We start from the raw sequence: 19,002 nt of genomic DNA, 5'->3' as shown, positions 1-19,002 counted from the left end.
GTACATCTCAATTGTCATTAGAACCCACATTTGTTTAAGCAAGTCAGCCATATCAGCTATGTTTTTTTAAAAGGCAGTAAATAACACTGAATGAACTGTTTCGTTGCCAGACAAGGCTACGCTGATATCCAGGTATAGCAGTAGTAAAATGTTGGGACAGCTTTATGTTTGTGGGCACCGTTTATCACCATTATAATGCATTTAATGTATTTTTTGTGTTGTGTAGTGGCTTTTCTGGCATGCAAAAATCAGGCAAAAATCACCACAAGTTGAGAGTGACTGGATTGAGGTAACATAAAGGCAGCTAGGACTCGTTAAAATAGGTTGTTGCTTCCCTCGGATGCATTGAGAGGTCTCGGAGAGGATCTTCGACTAACTCAACATTCATAACCCACAAGAAAAAACCCTACAGCCTTACTGTACTGGCCTACCTTGTCCCTCAGTTTCGAACGTGCACAAGGCCTACCATACTTCACTGTCTTTTCTCTTATTGACATTTTTTTCATTTTTATTTGGAAACGAATAGCCTATATCCCTATAGCCATGCTCGCCTCCCTACCACTGAGGAAGTACAGTTCCCGCTCAGCCCAGTCAAAACTGTTCGCTGCTCTGGCCCCCCAATGGTGGAACAAACTCCCTCACGACGCCAGGACAGCGGAGTCAATCACCACCTTCCGGAGACACCTGAAACCCCACCTCTTTAAGGAATACCTAGGATAGGATAAAGTAATCCTTCTCCCCCCCCCCCCCTCCCTCCCCCTTAAAAGACCTAGATGCACTATTGTAAAGTGGCTGTTCCACTGGATGTCATAAGGTGAAAGCACCAATTTGTAAGTCGCTCTGGATAAGAGCGTCTGCTAAATGACTTAAATGTAAATGTAAATGTAAGATATACTTTTATTATACATAAGAGGCGGTTGGTGTGTCACATTTAGGATATTATTTCTTCGTTCAACTGTTCTCTTTCCAGAGAGCCAAGCTGTATTAAACACATTAGGTCTAGGCCTACACAGTATTGCACTGAAACTACACTGAACGAAAATATAAACTCAACATCTAAAGTCTTGGTCCCATCTTTCATGAGCTGAAATAAAAGTTCCCAGTAATTTCCATATGCACAAAACCTTATTTCTTTCAAATTTTGTGCATAAATTTGTTACATTCCTTTTAGTGAGCATTTCTCCTTTGCCCAGATAATCCATCCACTTGACATGTGTGGAATATCAAGAAGCTGATTAAACAGCATGATCATTACACAGGTGCACCTTGTGCGGGGGACAACAAAAGGCCGCTCTAAAATGTGCAGTTTTGTCACACAACACAATGCTAACGAGTTGTCAAGTTTTGAGTGTGCGCAAAATTGGCATGCTGACTGCATGTCCAACAGAGCTATTGCCAGAGAATTTCATGTAAAATGTATCTACCATAAGCCCCCCCCCACTAGCTCTGACTTTGCTGATAGCTACATTATTGAGGAAAAATGTACTTACTATGACTGTGATATGTGGTTGTCCCACCCACCACTGAGATGAATGCGCTAACTGTAGGTCCCTCACAGATAAGTGTCTGAATGTACTAAAATGTAATTTAAATGGAAAATGTGAAAACCATCAACTTCAGTTGACAGAGATGAGCCTAAACAATATTAAAGGCAATCTTCAAAGACCTTAATCAGACCTTAAACAATCTTCAAAGACCTTAATCAGTGTTGCTGCACAACAATAAATGACTGTATCATCAGCATAAAAATGAAAACTAGCATTTGACACCTTGCCATGAAACTGAGTTCTGGCTGACAGGTAACTCTTGAACCATAAGCTACCATACTATTTTTTTAAACCTGATTTAAATTTCGATAAAATGTCATTGATACATCAAAACTTATTTAATTGATTAGACACTAGGGTCTCCAAGATTTTATCTAGAATTGATGGCTTAGAAATTGGCCTGCAGTTATTTAGGTTACAGGGTTCACCTGCCTTTAACAGGAGCAGAACACAAGCTGACTTCCAAGCACTGGGGATGACATTTAGCTCAAGGGTGAGATAAAAGAGGTAGGTAAGGGGCTCAGTGATGTAGTCAGCATCAAGTTTCAATAGATATGGATCAAGAGTTTTAGGACCAGCTTTTTTGTTGAGTCTTTTAGAGCTGTAAGTGTCTGTCTGTCTGTCTGTCTGTCTGTCTGTCTGTCTGTCTGTCTGTCTGTCTGTCTGTCTGTCTGTCTGTCTGTCTATTGTGGTGTCCATAATTATTGACATCCTTGATAAAGATTAGCTAAAATATGGTGTTGGATCTTTGATGTTTTGGGGATATTTTGTTTCCACTGGTCCTGGGGCCCCTGTTAAGGTCAACGGCATCAATAACTTTACCAACTACCAGGACATTTTTGCCAAAAACCTGGTTGCCTCTGCAGGCTGACAATAGGCCGCAAGTGGATCTTCCAGTAAGACATTAACCCCAAGTACTAATTTGTCTGTCTGGGGATTGGGAACACCTGTAACACGATGGGTCTGTTTTGTCTGGGAACACCTTAACCTTAACCTTAGTGGACACTGAGGAATGTGTTTGGACCTAGTGTAAATGTCGTTACTTTGCTTGTTTAGCCAGTGCCTCTTCCTCTCGATACGGCCCATATCTGCCTGGCTCAAACTCGGAACCTATGTCTTACAAAGACATGTGATCTCTCTCCTCAAGCATCTTAGCTGATCGCGCCACCTCAAAAGCTAGCTAATGAGGCGACGCAAGCGGGACATAAAAGGCTGAGGAGTAGGTGTCACACATCCTCATGCACTACATTCACCCCTCAAACTCGCTCAACAGAGACCCCAGCATTGAGCTGAGCATACTGTAGATCCAAGTCACTAGGCACCACTGTAACAGACATTGCACTGCACTGCACGCTTAGCAACAACCACTTCCTCCTGTAAATGGTTTGAAATCAGGACCTCTGCCTTGCAAACACACGTGAGCACCCTCCTCAAGCGTCTTAGCCGGTCGCACCACCTCAGAAGCTAGCTAATGAGACGAAGCAAGCGAGACACTTAACGCTGAGGAGTACATTTGACATATCCCAATACGCTACACTAGCACAGGAAGATGAGGAGTTGGCAAGAGTCAATGCATCATCCTATCATCTGTCAAAGAATGCAGTCCCTTGTTTGACCTTCCAATCAGACCTAATTTTGTACAAATCTGAAGTGTTTTCCGAAGCCATCAGCCCGTTTGGGCCATCACAGTGTTTACAACGTAGGTGCTCTCTTTTTGGTATTTTCTTGATAAACAGAAATAACTACTTGTACTGACACAGGTTACCCTCTAGTCGTTTTTCTCTGTCCCCTTACCCTGAAATAATGGCTGTAATTGACTGTTTTGTCGATGATGCTTTTCTAATTGACACCAACCACTCAGAAGTACTGTCATATTTGAACTTGTGAAAATGTTATACTATGCAAACCTGTACATTTCTTCACAACAGCAATCCTCAATCAGGGAAATGGTGACCACTAGAGGGCCTCAGTGAGTTTTACTGTAATTGACCCTGCGTCACAATTCCTACCTTGCTACTAGCACTGGCATTCCTTTCTTTCTCCCACACATTTAAACCCACTGGATTTGTGTAAATTCCACTTTAACAGGCCTTTCCTTTTACTGTAAATCAATGAAGGGAAGTGAACAAGTGCACACTTGGGGCAGAAAAGGACACACAATTGGGAAGTATTGAGTTCAATAGGGCTCAGAAAGGAGAGGGTTGAGAAAAACAGTAAAACACTGCCATCTACAGGATTTGAACAAGTAGTCTATAGATATAGTATCACGTCTCCAAGAAACTGTAGGCTGGGTTCATGAGTAAATCTCAATTGTATTTCATTGATTCCGCTTGTCCTCCTCGCTGGCTAACAATGCATTTAGCCTACTAAACTACTTCATCATTTGAGTTCTACTATGATGTTTTTGTAAGTGTACATTTGTAAGTGTATATTTTTTAAATTTACATAATTGTTTCAAATCCCATTGCACCCTCTGCTGTTTGTGATACAGTATCGCCTGCCCTATAGTTACTGTATTACAGTGTGGGACCTTGGTGTATTGTGGTAATTCGTCCATATCTACACTAGGTGGCAGTAGTGTATTGGAATGTAGCATAATAGGAGAGGGAATACCAATTCATACATTTTTATTTTAGTGAGTAAGGTACTGAAGTTTGAAGACTAAACCATGGTATTTTAGCAGACTTTGCCTGAGCAAGTCGAAAATTGGTGGTTCAGTTTATGTTACTGTTTCAGCTTATAAGAACAATGTCCAATGAAATAGTATAGGGATGGGCAACGTTGATCGGGGTGGGGAGCCACGAAATGATGAGGGGCTGTGTCCCCACAACCAGACCCACACATGCAGTCAGAGCCGGCCCTAGCCTTTTGGGGTCCCTTGGTGTTATATGGGGTTATGTTCGACTTTCATACTAAAATCTACTATGCAGGGATTTAAATAGGCCACGGCATGTGTAACCAATAAACTGTACTCAGACCATTTAGTCAGAACTTGTGGTTGTATTCCTTTCCATTAGGAATGTGGAATTATCATCCCATCACTTCAGAAAACTTCCCAGAAAACTGTTTATGAATGTAACAGTTAAACTGGTTGGTTGAGTGTAGGGAAAACCTACAAGACATATTTCAGCACCTCCTGTACCACTACTCATCCACAATTTGCAGAAAGTTCTCCTTGAAATAACACATTCAGATTTACAGTTTGTGTTCCTTGAGCAAATATGTACGTTAGCATTTGACTCGCATTAGCAGGGATAGGAATCACATGTCATTGATACATGGAGCACCGTGAATGTGTTGGGTGGGTCTATTGGAGAGTGACTCTCTATAGGCACTATGAAACAGGCCTCTACACGCTCTGTTGGGGCTGCAAGTCATCTTTATATTTGTTTCAATAGATCATGTCAAAATGCTTTCATCGAGGATCATACTTTTCTAAAGATGTTTGTCATTGAGTTAACCCTTACAGAAAAACCACATTATTTCACATGACATTTCACATGTGAAAATGTGTTTTTGGAACACTTTATATGTGACATTTCACATGTGAATACAAAAAACAGGTAACATACAGTGTGTTCAACATTGAATAACATTGAGCAGAATAATATACCCCACCAACATTAGACTATACAGAAAACCCTTAAATAGCTGAAATAAGTCAATTAAATCAATGATGAGAGCAGTCAGATTAACTGAAATAGTAGCAAAGATCACGCTCTTTTGCTAAGTGCAAAGATGTATTATAGGTAGGTGATTGCTACAGACTTAGTGGTGCAACAGAAAGATCAGTGCACCTTCAATCCAGAGGTTGTGAGTTCAAATCCCAGATAGGGTAGTAATTTTAGCTGAACAGCATACCACTTACTTTAACCAACCATACCATTATATGGATTATAATGGTTTGGGACCTTAAGGAACATCGTGCGATGTCTTGACGACTGGTAAAACAAATGTCTTGAGAACATCTTACAACAATCCTAACACAGTCCTCAGCCTTATGGGGAAAACACATGCATTTCAAGTGATCACGTTTTCACGTGTCAAATGTCACCTGAATTGTTCCAAAAACACATTTTCACATGTGAAGTGTTACATGTGAAGTGTTACATGTGAAGTGTTCCAAAAACAAATGTTTTCACATATGAAATGTCACATGTGAAGTGTTCCAAAAACAAATGTTTTCACATATGAAATGTCACATGTGAAGTGTTCTAAAAACAAATGTTTTCACATATGAAATGTTACATGTGAAGTGTTCTAAAAACAAATGTTTTCACATATGAAATGTTACATGTGAAGTGTTCCAAAAACAAATGTTTTCACATATGAAATGTCACATGTGAAGTGTTCCAAAAACAAATGTTTTCACATATGAAATGTCACATGTGAAGTGTTCCAAAAACAAATGTTTTCACATATGAAATGTCACATGTGAAGTGTTCTAAAAACAAATGTTTTCACATATGAAATGTTACATGTGAAGTGTTCTAAAAACAAATGTTTTCACATATGAAATGTTACATGTGAAGTGTTCCAAAAACAAATGTTTTCACATATGAAATGTCACATGTGAAGTGTTCCAAAAACAAATGTTTTCACATATGAAATGTCACATGTGAAGTGTTCTAAAAACAAATGTTTTCACATATGAAATGTTACATGTGAAGTGTTCTAAAAACAAATGTTTTCACAAATGAAATGTTACATGTGAATTGTTCCAAAAACAAATGTTTTCACATATGAAATGTCACATGTGAAGTGTTCCAAAAACATATGTTTTAGAAATGGTGGGGATCCAGTAGCATATTTAGGGCCACGGTCTAAAATATGCTGTATTTGTGGCAACCATTAGTGGAAATGGTGTCTCCAGTTTATCGTTATGTTGTAGAAGGTCGAGCACCTCTTTTGACACTGTCAGTTCTGCCATCAGTTCTGCAATCGCTGTACTGTTAAGAGGTTACTCTGCATTTTCCAGTAGCTTAATGGCAGCTGGTTGACAGAAAGTTAATGTTTAATTTTCAATGACTTACTTTCAACCAGTTGCAATTAGATTATTGAATAATTCACAGTAATTTACTGTAGCTAATCTGCACACTCACTAACCTGATGGTGTAGCAGGGAAGTGAATATTACAATGACATGGTGACTAGCCATATATAAAATATTACATGGCTCTTTGTTATCACATACACTTGATCACTAATAATCAGAATAATTTGATCATCTTCTTGATCATTGATGGCCTGATAAATCCTACCCCCACAAATCTATGTGAACTTTCCTCCACATCTAAATGTGATGAGTTTGCAGCATATTTCAGAGATAAGATAAACATTAGGCTAGGTATCAGTCAAGCAAGACCTGATGAGAAGTTTAATGATATGTGCCCTGTAGCCTACCAAGCAAAGACACTATGAATGTATTTTCCCTGGTTGACACAGACATGCTCAGGAAAGTGAAATCACAACGTAAGCCTTCTACTTGCCTTCTCGATCCTATCCCGATCCTATCCCGATCCTATCCCCACCACCTTCTTCAAAACAGTTTTTAATTGCATACAGTTGATGTAGGAAGCTTACATACACATAGGTTGGAGTCATTAAAACTCAATTTTCAACCAATCCACACATTTCTTGTTAACAAACTAAATCAAAAGAAATCCGCCAAGACCTCAGAAAAAACATTGTAGACCTCCACATGTCTGGTTCATCCTTGGGAGCAATTTCCAAATGCCTGAAGGTACCACGTTCATCTGTACAAACAATAGTATGCAAGTATAAACACCATGGGACCACGCAGCCACCATACCGCTCAGGAAGAAGACGTGTTCTGTCTCCTAGAGATGAACGTGCTTTGGTGCGAAAAGTGCAAATCAATCCCAGAACAACAACAGAGGACCTTGTGAAGATGCTGGAGGAAACCGGTACAAAAGTATCTATAAAACGAGTCCCATATCGACATAACCTGAATGGCCGCTCAGCAAGGAAGAAGCCACTGCTCCAAAACCACCGTAAAAAGACAGACTACGGTTTGCAACTGCACATGGGGACAAATATCGTACTTTTTGGAGAAATGTCCTCTGGTCTGATGAAACAAAAATAGAACTGTTTGACCATAATGACCATTGTTATGTTTGGAGGAAAAAGGGGGCGGCTTGCAAGCCGAAGAACACCATCCCAACCGTGAAGCACGGGGGTGGCAGCATCATGTTGTTTGGGTGCTTTGCTGCAGGAGGGACTGGTGCACTTCACAAAATAGATGGCAACACGGGGAAGGAAAATGATGTGGATATATTGAAGCAACATCTCAAGACATCAGTCAGGAAGTTAGAGCTTGGTCACAAATGGGTCTTCCAAATGGACAATGACCCCAAGCATACTTGCAAAGTTGTGGCAAAATGGATTAAGGACAACAAAGTGAAGGTATTGGAGTGGCCATCACAAAGTCCTGACATCAATCCTATAGAACATTTGTGGGCAGAACTGAAAAAGCATGTGCGAGCAAGGAGGCCTACAAAGCTGACTCAGTTACACCAGCTCTGTCAGGAGGAATGGGCCAAAACTCGCCCAGCTTATTGTGGAAAGCTTGTGGAAGGCTACCTGAAACATTTGAACCAAGTTAAACAATTTAAAGACAGTGCTACCAAATACTAATTCAGTGTATGTATACTTCTGACCCACTGGGAATGTGATGACAGAAATGAAAGCTGAAATAAATCATTCTCGCTACTATTATTCTGGCATTTCATATTCGTTAAAATAAAGTGGTGATCCCAACTGACCTAAGACATGGAATTTTTACTCCGATTAGATTTCAGGAATTGTGAAAAACTGAGTTGAAATGTATTTGGCTAAGATGTATGTAAAATTCTGACTTCAACTGTATCTGAAGTGTAAGCTATTGTTAATCACTACCAGTTCACAGGCACGTTCCCCACTGCACTGCTATGGTGAAACCACTTCTGAAGAAAAGTCATCTAGATTCTTCACTTCTTAGAAATGTTCAGCCAATCTCTAACCTTCCATTCTTAAGAAAAATTCTGGAGAAAATGGTTTTCAGACAGCTACGTTGTTTTTTTCAATTCCGATCTGGTTTTCAGGCCCACCACAGCAGAGAGAAAGCCTTAGTTAAAGTGGTACATTATTTTTGTGCCCACACAGATGCCAAACAGCTCTCTGTCCTTGGAGTACTGCATTCAACACTATTGAGCACGGTGTCCGGTACTATTTTGTTTATATATGTCACCCCCTTGGCAGCATTATCAGAAAGCACAGCGTTTATTTCCACTGCAATGCAGACGACACACAACGTTACATTTTTATGTCACCAGAGAGTTTTAGCTCCGCGGATAAAATATTAGACTGTATTCGTGATTGAAGAACTTTTATGACTCACAGCTGAACCAGCTAAATCAAGATAAGACTGGGGCAGTTATTGTTGGAGCCAAAGCACAGAGAGAGAATCTGGCTGCACATTTCACCACCTGAGGAACATTGAGACCTGAGACTCATCCATGCTTTTATTACAAACAGGTTTGACTACAGTAATGCTCTCCTGTCTGGTCTACCCAAGAAAGCCATTGGTCAACTGCAAAAGAAACAGAATGCTGCAGCACGGGTACTGACCAAGGCCAGACGGAGAGCACACATCACACTGGTTTTAAGGTCTCTGCACTGGCTGCTTGTGAGTTTTAGAATTTATTGTAAGATTCTGCTGTTGGTTTTTAAATCAATTTACGATTGTGCACCCCAATACATGTCTGCCATTATGTACCCAGTTTGTCCCTCAGGTCCTCTGTCAGTGGCCTTTTAACTCTTTTAATCCCAAAGCCTAGGACCAAAAGGCATGGAGAGGCAGCCTTTAGTTATTATGCCCCCAGACTGCCAGAGAACCTGATTGGAGCCGAAACTGTGGACATTTTTAAAAGAGATCTTAAAACAGACCTTTTTAGCTTTGCTTTTCCTTAGGGTGCTTTTTAGTAGTTCAGTTTTTATTGTTATTCTTTCGTTTTTTATCCTCTTATGTTTGTTGTGTAGTACATATTGAAGTTTTTATTTTCATTTTAATTTTTTGCTGTGAAGCACATTGTATTGCATTCCATTCTATAAAGTTTGATTTGATGTCAGCTTTTAACAACGCTTTTAGCAAAGTGCAGAAATGCACTCTTGCCAATAAATCTATGGTCATGTCTCTTTTATGCTCACAGACCTGGTGGTGTAGCAGGACATTACTGTTACTAGTGACCGAGAGGTTATACTTCCAATCCCATGTAAGGTTGAGTCCTAAGTGTGATCAGAGTACAAAATGGCACATTATTTTTTACACTAAGAAAAGTCCGAATAGAGCGGCATACTGCCATTTTATAGAAATAACACCTTCAAGTTGTTGTATTTACTTTAGGCAAAGTGTAAAAATATAGTCTTGGCAATATATGTATAGCCAATCTCAGTTATGTCCACAGAACTAGGGGAGTAGCAGGAACTTGAGGTAGCTAGCAATCAAGGGGTTGCGAGTTCAATTCACAAGTGAGGTTCAGTCCCAAGTAATCAGTTTACAGCAGCATACTGTCTTCTAACGTTAGCGCCTTAATTTAGCTGTAAAAATACAGTAACTTGTAGATTTACTGTATTTTCACCACAACTACACAAAAGCATCCAGGGGACCATGACACAACGTTTTACAAATGTTCTTGGAGACGTTCCTGGAACAAGCCGGGAACAAGACAAAACCTGCAGGGGACCATGACTGTTTAAATTGAATTAATGTCAATTATGCATTTTAAAGTAAAGTAACATTCCTAAAATAATGACAGTTAAAATGGGTTTTCACGTGTAGTTTCATAGTATACCATGTTAAAATATTGCATCCATATGTTGTCACATTTATTTCACATGAGATCATGTTTCCTCATGTGCTCAAATGTTGTCACATGTAGTTTCATGTTATCACATGTTGCACATGTTACCACATTAACTTCACATAAAATCATATTAAAATCATTGGTTTTTAATGGATGTTCAAGCATAGTTTGTATTCAAGGTCAAATCTGTTGTTGCCTAGTTTTGCCAATACTGTCACACCCTGACCATAGTTTGCTTTGTATGTTTGTATGTTTTGTTTGGTCAGGGTGTGATCTGAGTGGGCATTCTATGTTATATGTCTAGTTTGTCTATTTCTATGTTTGGCCTGATATGGTTCTCAATCAGAGGCAGGTGTTAATCATTGTCTCTGATTGGGAACCATATTTAGGTAGCCTGGTTTGTGTTGGGTTTTGTGGGTGGTTTTCTCCTGTGTCAGTGTTTGTACCACACGGGACTGTTTCGGGTTTTCACGGTTCTTGTTTTTGTAGTTTATTTATGTATGGTTTCATTATTAAAGAACCATGAATTATAACCACGCTGCATTTTGGTCCGCCTCTCCTTCACCAGAAGAAAACCGTTACAGAACCACCCACCACAACAGGACCAAGCTGCGTGGTGACAGGCAGCGGAAGCAGGAGCAGCGCAAGAAGGAATGGACATGGGATGATGTATTGCACGGCAAGGAAAGGATCGCCTTCCATGGGAACAGGTGGAGGCTGCTAGGAGAGCAGAGGCAGCCGGAGAGAGAAGCCGGCGATATGAGGGAACACGGCTGGCAAGGAAGCCCGAGAGGCAGCCCCAAAAATGTATTGGGGGTGGCACACAGGAAGTATGGCGAAGCCAGGTAGGAGACCTGCGCCAACTTCCTGTGCTTACCGGAGGGCGAGAGAGACCGGGCAGGCATCGTGTTATGCGGTGGAGCGCACGGTGTCCCCAGTGCGGGAGCATAGCCCGGTGCGGTACATACCAGCTCCGCGTATCGGCCGGGCTAGAGTGAGCATCGAGCCATGTGCCATGAAGCCGGCTCTACGCATCTGGTCTCCAGTGCGTCTCCTTGGGCCGGCTTACATGGCACCAGCCTTGCGCACGGTGTCCCCGGTTCGCCTGCATAGCCCAGTGCGGGCTATTCCACCTCGCCGCACTGGCAGGGCGACCGGGAGCATTCAACCAGGTAAGGTTGGGCAGGCTCGGTGCTCAAGAGCTCCAGTGCGCCTACACGGTCCGGTCTATCCGGTACCACCTCCACGCATCAGCCCTCCGGTGGCAGCTCCCCGCACTCGCCCTGAGGTGCGTGTCCTCGGCCCAGTACCACCAGTGCCGGCACCACGCACCAGGCCTACAGTGCGCCTCGCCTGTCCAGCGCTGCCAGAGCCTTCCTCCTCGCCAGCGGTGCCGGAGCCTCCCGCCTGTCCAGCGCTGCCAGAGCTTTCCTCCTCTCCAGCGCTGCCGGAGTCTCCAGTCTGCCCAGCGCCATCAGAGCCGCCAGTCTGCAAGGAGCCGCCAGAGCCGCCAGTCTGCAAGGAGCCGCCAGAGCCGCCAGTCTGCAAGGAGCCGCCAGTGCCGCCAGTCTGCAAGGAGCCGCCAGTGCCGCCAGTCTGCAAGGAGCCGCCAGTGCCGCCAGTCTGCAAGGAGCCGCTAGTGCCGCCAGTCTGTAAGGAGCCGCCAGTGTTGCCAGTCTGCAAGGAGCCGCCAGTGCCGCCAGTCTGCAATGAGCCGCCAGAGCCGCCAGTCTGCAAGGAGCCGCCAGAGCCGCCAGTCTGCAAAGTGCCGCCAGTCTGCAAGGAGCCGCCAGTGCCGCCATTCTGTAAGGAGCCGCCAGTGCCGCCAGTCTGCAAGGAGCCGCCAGAGCCGCCAGTCTGCAAGGAGCCGCCAGTGCCGCCAGTATGCAAGGAGCCGCCAGTGCCGCCAGTCAGCCAGGATCCGCCAGTGCCGCCAGTCAGCCAGGATCCGCCAGTGCCGCCAGTCAGCCAGGATCCGCCAGAGCCGCCAGTCAGCCAGGATCCGCCAGAGCCGCCAGTCAGCCAGGATCCGCCAGTCAGCCAGGATCCGCCAGAGCCGCCAGTGCCGCCAGTCTGCAAGGAGCCGCCAGAGCCGCCAGTCTGCAAGGAGCCGCCAGAGCCGCCAGTCTGCAAGGAGCAGCCAGTGCCGCCAGTCTGCAAGGAGCCGCCAGTCTGCAAGGAGCCGCCAGTGCCGCCAGTCTGCAAGGAGCCGCCAGTGCCGCCAGTCTGCAAGGAGCCGCCAGTGCCGCCAGTCTGCAAGGAGCCGCCAGTGTCGCCAGTCTGCAAGGAGCCGCCAGTGCCGCCAGTCTGCCAGGATCCGCCAGTGCCGCCAGTCAGCCAGGATCCGCCAGTGCCGCCAGTCAGCCAGGATCCGCCAGTGCCGCCAGTCAGCCAGGATCCGCCAGAGCCGCCAGTCAGCCAGGATCCGCCAGAGCCGCCAGTCAGCCAGGATCCGCCAGAGCCGCCAGTCAGCTAGGATCTGCCAGAGCCACCAGTCAGCCAGGATCTGCCAGAGTCGTCAGCCAGTATGGAGCTGCCCCTCTGTCCCGAGCTGCCCCTCTGTCCCGAGCTGCCCCTCTGTCCCGAGCTGCCCCTCTGTCCCGTGGGGTCATTTAGAAGGGTTGCCGTGGTTAGGAGGCCACGGAAGCGGACAATGGGGCGGACTAAGACTATGGTGAAGTGGGGGCCACGTCCAGCACCAGAGCCGCCACCGCGGACAGATGCCCACCCAGACCCTCCCCAATAGGTTCAGGTTTTGCGGCCGGAGTCCGCACCTAGAGCGGGGGGCGTTACAAATACTATCTATGTGTGGTAGTATGAATTTCTACTGTAAAGGGCAAGCCCATTTCCATGGTATTTTGCTATTTAAATAAAACATAAACTCAACTTAAAGACCTGCTCCTGATTCCGACTCCAGCTTTGCCAGCCCCTTTTTATTTAATTTTTTTTATTTTACCTTTATTTCAATGACGGCCTAGGAACAGTGGGTTAACTGCCTGTTCAGGGGCAGAACGACAGATTTGTACCTTGTCAGCTCGGGGGTTTGAACTTGCAACTTTTCGGTTACTAGTCCAACGCTCTAACCCTGCCTCCTACCTATTTCATAATTTATAATTTCACTGGCATGCCTGTGAGAAGTTTCCAGTAAATCGGCAGTTTCATGATTCTGTAATACATTAAAATGTTGCTGGTTGAAACCAGCCAATGCTAGCTTGGTGTTGTTGTATCGTTGCAATATTACAGTTAATTATTTATTGTGGCCTTACAGTAGTTCACTTTAGTTGGCCTATGAGCTGTCATAGCTCATAGGCCTTTCATTGTGTTTTCATTACTAGCTGTGGGACACATAATACACTCTTTAAAAAAATGGGTTCCAAAAGGGTTCTTTGGCTGTCCCCATGAGATAACCCTTTTTGGTTCCAGGTAGAACTCGTTTGGGTCCAGGTAGAACACATTTGGGTTCCATGAAGAACCCTTTCCACAGAGGGTTCTACATGGAACCCAAAAGGTTTCTGCTGTACCTGAAACCAAAAAGGGTTCTACCTGGAACCAAAAAGGGTTATCTCATGGAGACAGCCGAAGAAGCCTTTTTGGAACCCTGTTACCTAAGTGTCACACCCTGATCTGTTTCACCTGTCTTTGTGATTGTCTCCACCCCCTCCACATGTCGCCCATCTTCCCCATTATCCCCTGTGTATTTATACCTTGTTTGTCAAGTCAACCAGCACTTTTTCTCGCCCTCCTGGTTTTGACCCTTGCCTTGTCTGTCCTGACTCTGAGCCCGTCTGCCTGACCACTCTGCCTGACCCTGACCCTGCCTGCCGTCTGGTACCGTTGCCCCGCCTCTGGTTTACTGACCCCTGCCTGCCTTGAACTGTCTATTGCCTGCCCCTGTTGGATTATTAAACCATTGTTCATTCGACATTGTCTGTATCTGGGTCTTACCTGATAAAGAGTGCATTTCGAGAGAGAAGATCTTCAGATCTCCTGTCTCCAAGAAAATGTACCTTTTAGGCAGTTCTCTGATGTTGTTGTAATCATGTGACAAATGCAACCTAGATTGGCTATTTTGCTTCAGATGTTTATTGGAAGAAAAATAACATTGTGAGTGGTCCACTGACTGACTGCTCGCCTGGCTGCATGGCTGGCTGCTTGATTATACAGTAGGTACTCTTCAGTGGAAAGCTGTTGTTTAACCAATATTAACAGAGAAAGTCCCTCTCATGTCACCATTTATCATTGTTCAGCCACAGAATGAGGGAGGCACTGAAGGGCACTGAAGGGTTTCAATCCAACTTGATCAATAGTTAATTTATGAAAATTAGAGCGTGTATGCAAACGTGTGTGTCCATTTTACAGTATCCCAAAATTGCTCATGTTTCACAGGTGATGTCTTGTTCACAACGTAGAAACCATCATAAATTGTACAGTACATTGTCATCCTCACAGAGTTAATCTAGTGAATAATCTGGAATAATCTAGTGATTCACAAATCTGTGGCTAGGAGGTGGAGCGCTTGCCTAAGTGTTGTCCGCGTGCATTTGAGACCCATGGCTATTGTCTATGAGTGAGAAGATGACAGAGGATTCTCAGGGAGAGTGTACTGTACAGCATACTCTGCCATGGGTATTATGGTACTTGGAAACAGTGTAGCAATGTAGCATTTTTCAGCGTGTCCAACGGCAGATGCTGCTCAGGTGCATTACAAATGATAGTTAGCTCTGTGAAGGAAATGATCCCCATAGGCATCACACACTTGCTGTACATTTGTGAAATCCTCTGTGACATGACGTTTATTAGCCTACAGAGTCACTCGTACAGTAACTGATTTGGCATAACTTGTTTTTAAGAAATTTGTCATCCGTGAGACTTCATCTTTCTTGGGTAGAAAGAGGGGATTTCCCAACTGTTGTACCTTCTAAACTATCAATATGAACATCCTCCTTAGTGTCCTCTAGTTGTCCGTCATGACCATATTAAACATTACAGAACACCTACTGATTAACATTTGATCAAAAAAGAATGCATCACTCAGACAGACGCACAGAAAATCTGGTTTATCTAGAGATTAAATAAAACAAAGTCAATGTCTAAAAACTGCTGTCACTTTTAAGTAATCAAGGGCAAAAGGTAGTGCGTTACAGTGAATAGCAAGACCTAGTGGAAAATGTTAATTATTAGCAGTTAAAGTATTTGGCATTGTGTGGGGCAATTTATGTAATTTATGTAATTCGGTTAAAGTCCACCGTTACCTGTGTTGTATACACAATATACACAAAGGTATGTGGACACCGCTTCAAGTTAGTGGATTTGGCTATTTCAGCAACGTGTATATAATTGAGCACACAGCCATGCAATCTCCATAGATGAACATTGGCCTTACTGAAGAGCTCAGCGACATTCAACGTGGCACCGTCATAGGATGCCACCTTTCCAACAAGTCAGTTCTTCAAATTTCTAGCTGCCCCGGTCAACTGTAAGTGCTGTTATTGTGACATGGAAATGTCTAGGAGCAAAAACGGCTCAGCCGCGAAGTGGTAGGCAAGACAAGTTCACAGAACGGGACTGCAAGTGCTGAAGCGCGTAAAAAATCGTCAGTGCTCGGTTGCAACACTCACTACGAGTTCCAAACTGCCTCTGGAAGCAACGTCAGCACAAGAACTGTTTGTCGGGAGCTTCATGAAATGGGCTTCCATGACTGAGCAGCCGCACACAAGCCTAAGATTACCATGCGCAATGCCAAGCGTTGGCTGGAGTGGTGTAGAGCTCACCACCATTGGACTCTGGAGTGATTAATCACGCTTCACCATCTGGCAGGATCTGGGTTTGAGAGATGCCAGATTTTGTGGCAACAGTTTATTTAACCTTTATTTAACTGGGCAAGTCAGTTAAGAACAAATTCTTATTTACAATGACAGCCTTGGAACAGTGGGTTAACTGCCATGTTCAGGGGCAGAACAACATATTTTTTACCTTGTCAGCTCGGGGATTCAATCTAGCAATCTTTTGGTTACTGGCCCGTACACAATGTGAGGTCCATACAGAAACAGTTTGTCGAGATTGGTGTGGAAGAACTTGACTGGCCTGCACAGAGCCCTGACCTCAACCCCATCAAATACCTTTTGGATGAATTGGAACACCAACTGCGAGCCAGGCCTAATCGCCCAACATCAGTGCCCGACTTCACTAATGCTCTTGTGCCTGAATCGAAGCAAGTCCCCGCAGAAATGTTCCTACATCTAGTGGAAAGCCTTCCCAGAATAGTGGAGGCTGTTATAGCAGCAAAGGGGGGAAAAACTCCATATTGATGCATGGTTTTGGAATGAGATGTTTGACGAGCAGGTTTCCACATACTTTTGGTCTTGTGGTGTAGATACTTGTAGGAATAGTTTTACAGCTGTGTTTCTTAACTAAATTGTACAGATAACTATCAGAATATGTACTGTATATTGATTGATATCAACTTACTTCCTGCAGAACAGGTTCCTTAGAACCCTTTTTTCTGTATTTGCTACTCATTTACTCACTCAGACCTAAAGTATATCCTTCCCACGCTTGGAAGAACCGGGATAGTTGAAGACCAAAACTAAGGATCTATTGACATATTCCATCCCAAATCTCCTGTTGTTGACCATTGTACAAAGACTATCAGCTGTGCAAGCATTTCTATAAACTTTACTAAGTGATTCTTTCAAGACGTCCGAAGTAACCCACATTTTGCTCCTGGAGATATGCGAGGGGCTATGTAGTGCCTTATATCCTCACCTGTGTTAGACCCTAGACTTGTTGATCCCATGGCAGTGGGGTTGAGTGTCGAGTAGAAGTGTAAATGCACAGCCCCTGGAGCAGACAGCTTGTGTTTGTTTTAGCAGGTCCTGGCCTGCTGCAGCTCTCTGGAGAGGTGGCATGTACACACAGGCCGTAAGAACTAGCACAGCCCTCACTTGGCCTGGCACACACACACACACACACACACACACACACACACACACACGCACACACACACACACAAACACTGCTCTGGGTAATCTCATCGATACTGCCCTCACACTTCACAAACATGTGCACACACACACACATACAGTACATGCATACATACACACATACACTTCGTTCCATCTACAAAAATATGTCAGTATTATCTCATTCATTGCCTCCTGAGTAGACAGATGTACTATCTTGATCAGATATGTTCATCAATACACATCGTACACATTGAATCCTGATGCCACTGAATTTGGGAATGTACCCTCATAGAGTACTTCAATTCAGTATATAAATACATATATTAATATTTTATGGTAGAGACAGTCACTCATTTTTATTCCAAGATTGATCGTTCATTTGGGTGCTTTTGTTGCCTCCTTGTGGTCGTATGGAGAAAAGAGATCATACCGATGTTGCTTACCAAATTTAGATTGGCTCAACTACCTGTTATTATATGTTTAAAGCCCCTAATACAGTTTACACTTCCACCAATGACCTTGACTATAACTTTATAACCTTTGGGCTGAAACAGATACATCAGCTTTACCTTGTGGGGCATCCTGAGGAAATTCCCTCTCAGCTCAGCAACATCATGTTACCCCCTCACTGCCTTCCAGCAAGTGAGTGCATGTGACATGGAGACAGGGGCTGAACCGGGGATTAAGATGGTGGGTAAGAGAGAGAGAGAGAGAGAGAGACATACAGAGGAGGTGTGTGTGTGAGTTCCATTTTCCTCTCGGTTCATACTTTTCCCATGTCATCTTCATTTCTGATACCATCAAAATAAAATAAAAACGCAGTGCTGTCCAAGTTTCATTCATATTTCTCTCTCAGAATGTATATTAATCCATTGTTCATATAATGAACCATCAGTTCCAGTAAACTCCTCTGCTTTGTTGAGGGTGTGAGCACTTCTAAATCTAGACTTTACATGTGAGAGAGGAGTAAGTACATTGTCCTAGGCCTACAGAGTGTAAACCCCAGTGTTTCTGACGAGATGTCATGTTAAATGGACTTGACATTGACTAGTAGAGATACAGGAAGATAAGTTACACTTTCTCTGTCCTCAGTATCCCTACACAGGAGCAATAGCTACAGTGCCTTCAGAAAGTATTCATACCCCTTAACTTACAGTATTCCACAATTTGTTGTGTTACAGCCTGAATTCAAAATATATTAAATATATTTGGTTTTCACCCATCAACACACAATACCCCATAATGACGAAGTGAAAACATGTCTTTAGACATTTTAGAAAATATATTGAAAAATGAATGAAGAAATATCAAATTTTCATCAGTATTCACATCCCTGAGTACATTTTTTGTAAAAGCCCCTTTGGCAGCGATTACAGCTGTAAGTCTTTCTGGGTAAGTATCAAAGAGCTTTCAACACCTGGGATTGTGCAACATTTTCCCATTATTCTTTTAAAAAATGTATCAAGCTCTGTCAAATTGGTTGTTGATCATTGCCATAGATTTTCAAGTAGATTTAAGTCAAAGCTGTAACTCGGCCACTCAGGAACATTCACTGTCTTCTTGGTAAGAAAGTCCCGTGTAGATTTGGTCTTGTGTTTTACGTTATTGTCCTGCTGAAAGGTGAATT

This window comes from Oncorhynchus nerka, unplaced genomic scaffold, assembly GCF_034236695.1.
Source record: "Oncorhynchus nerka isolate Pitt River unplaced genomic scaffold, Oner_Uvic_2.0 unplaced_scaffold_17___fragment_2___debris, whole genome shotgun sequence".
Lineage (NCBI taxonomy): Eukaryota > Metazoa > Chordata > Actinopteri > Salmoniformes > Salmonidae > Oncorhynchus > Oncorhynchus nerka.
Note: the sequence above shows the minus strand (reverse complement) of the source record.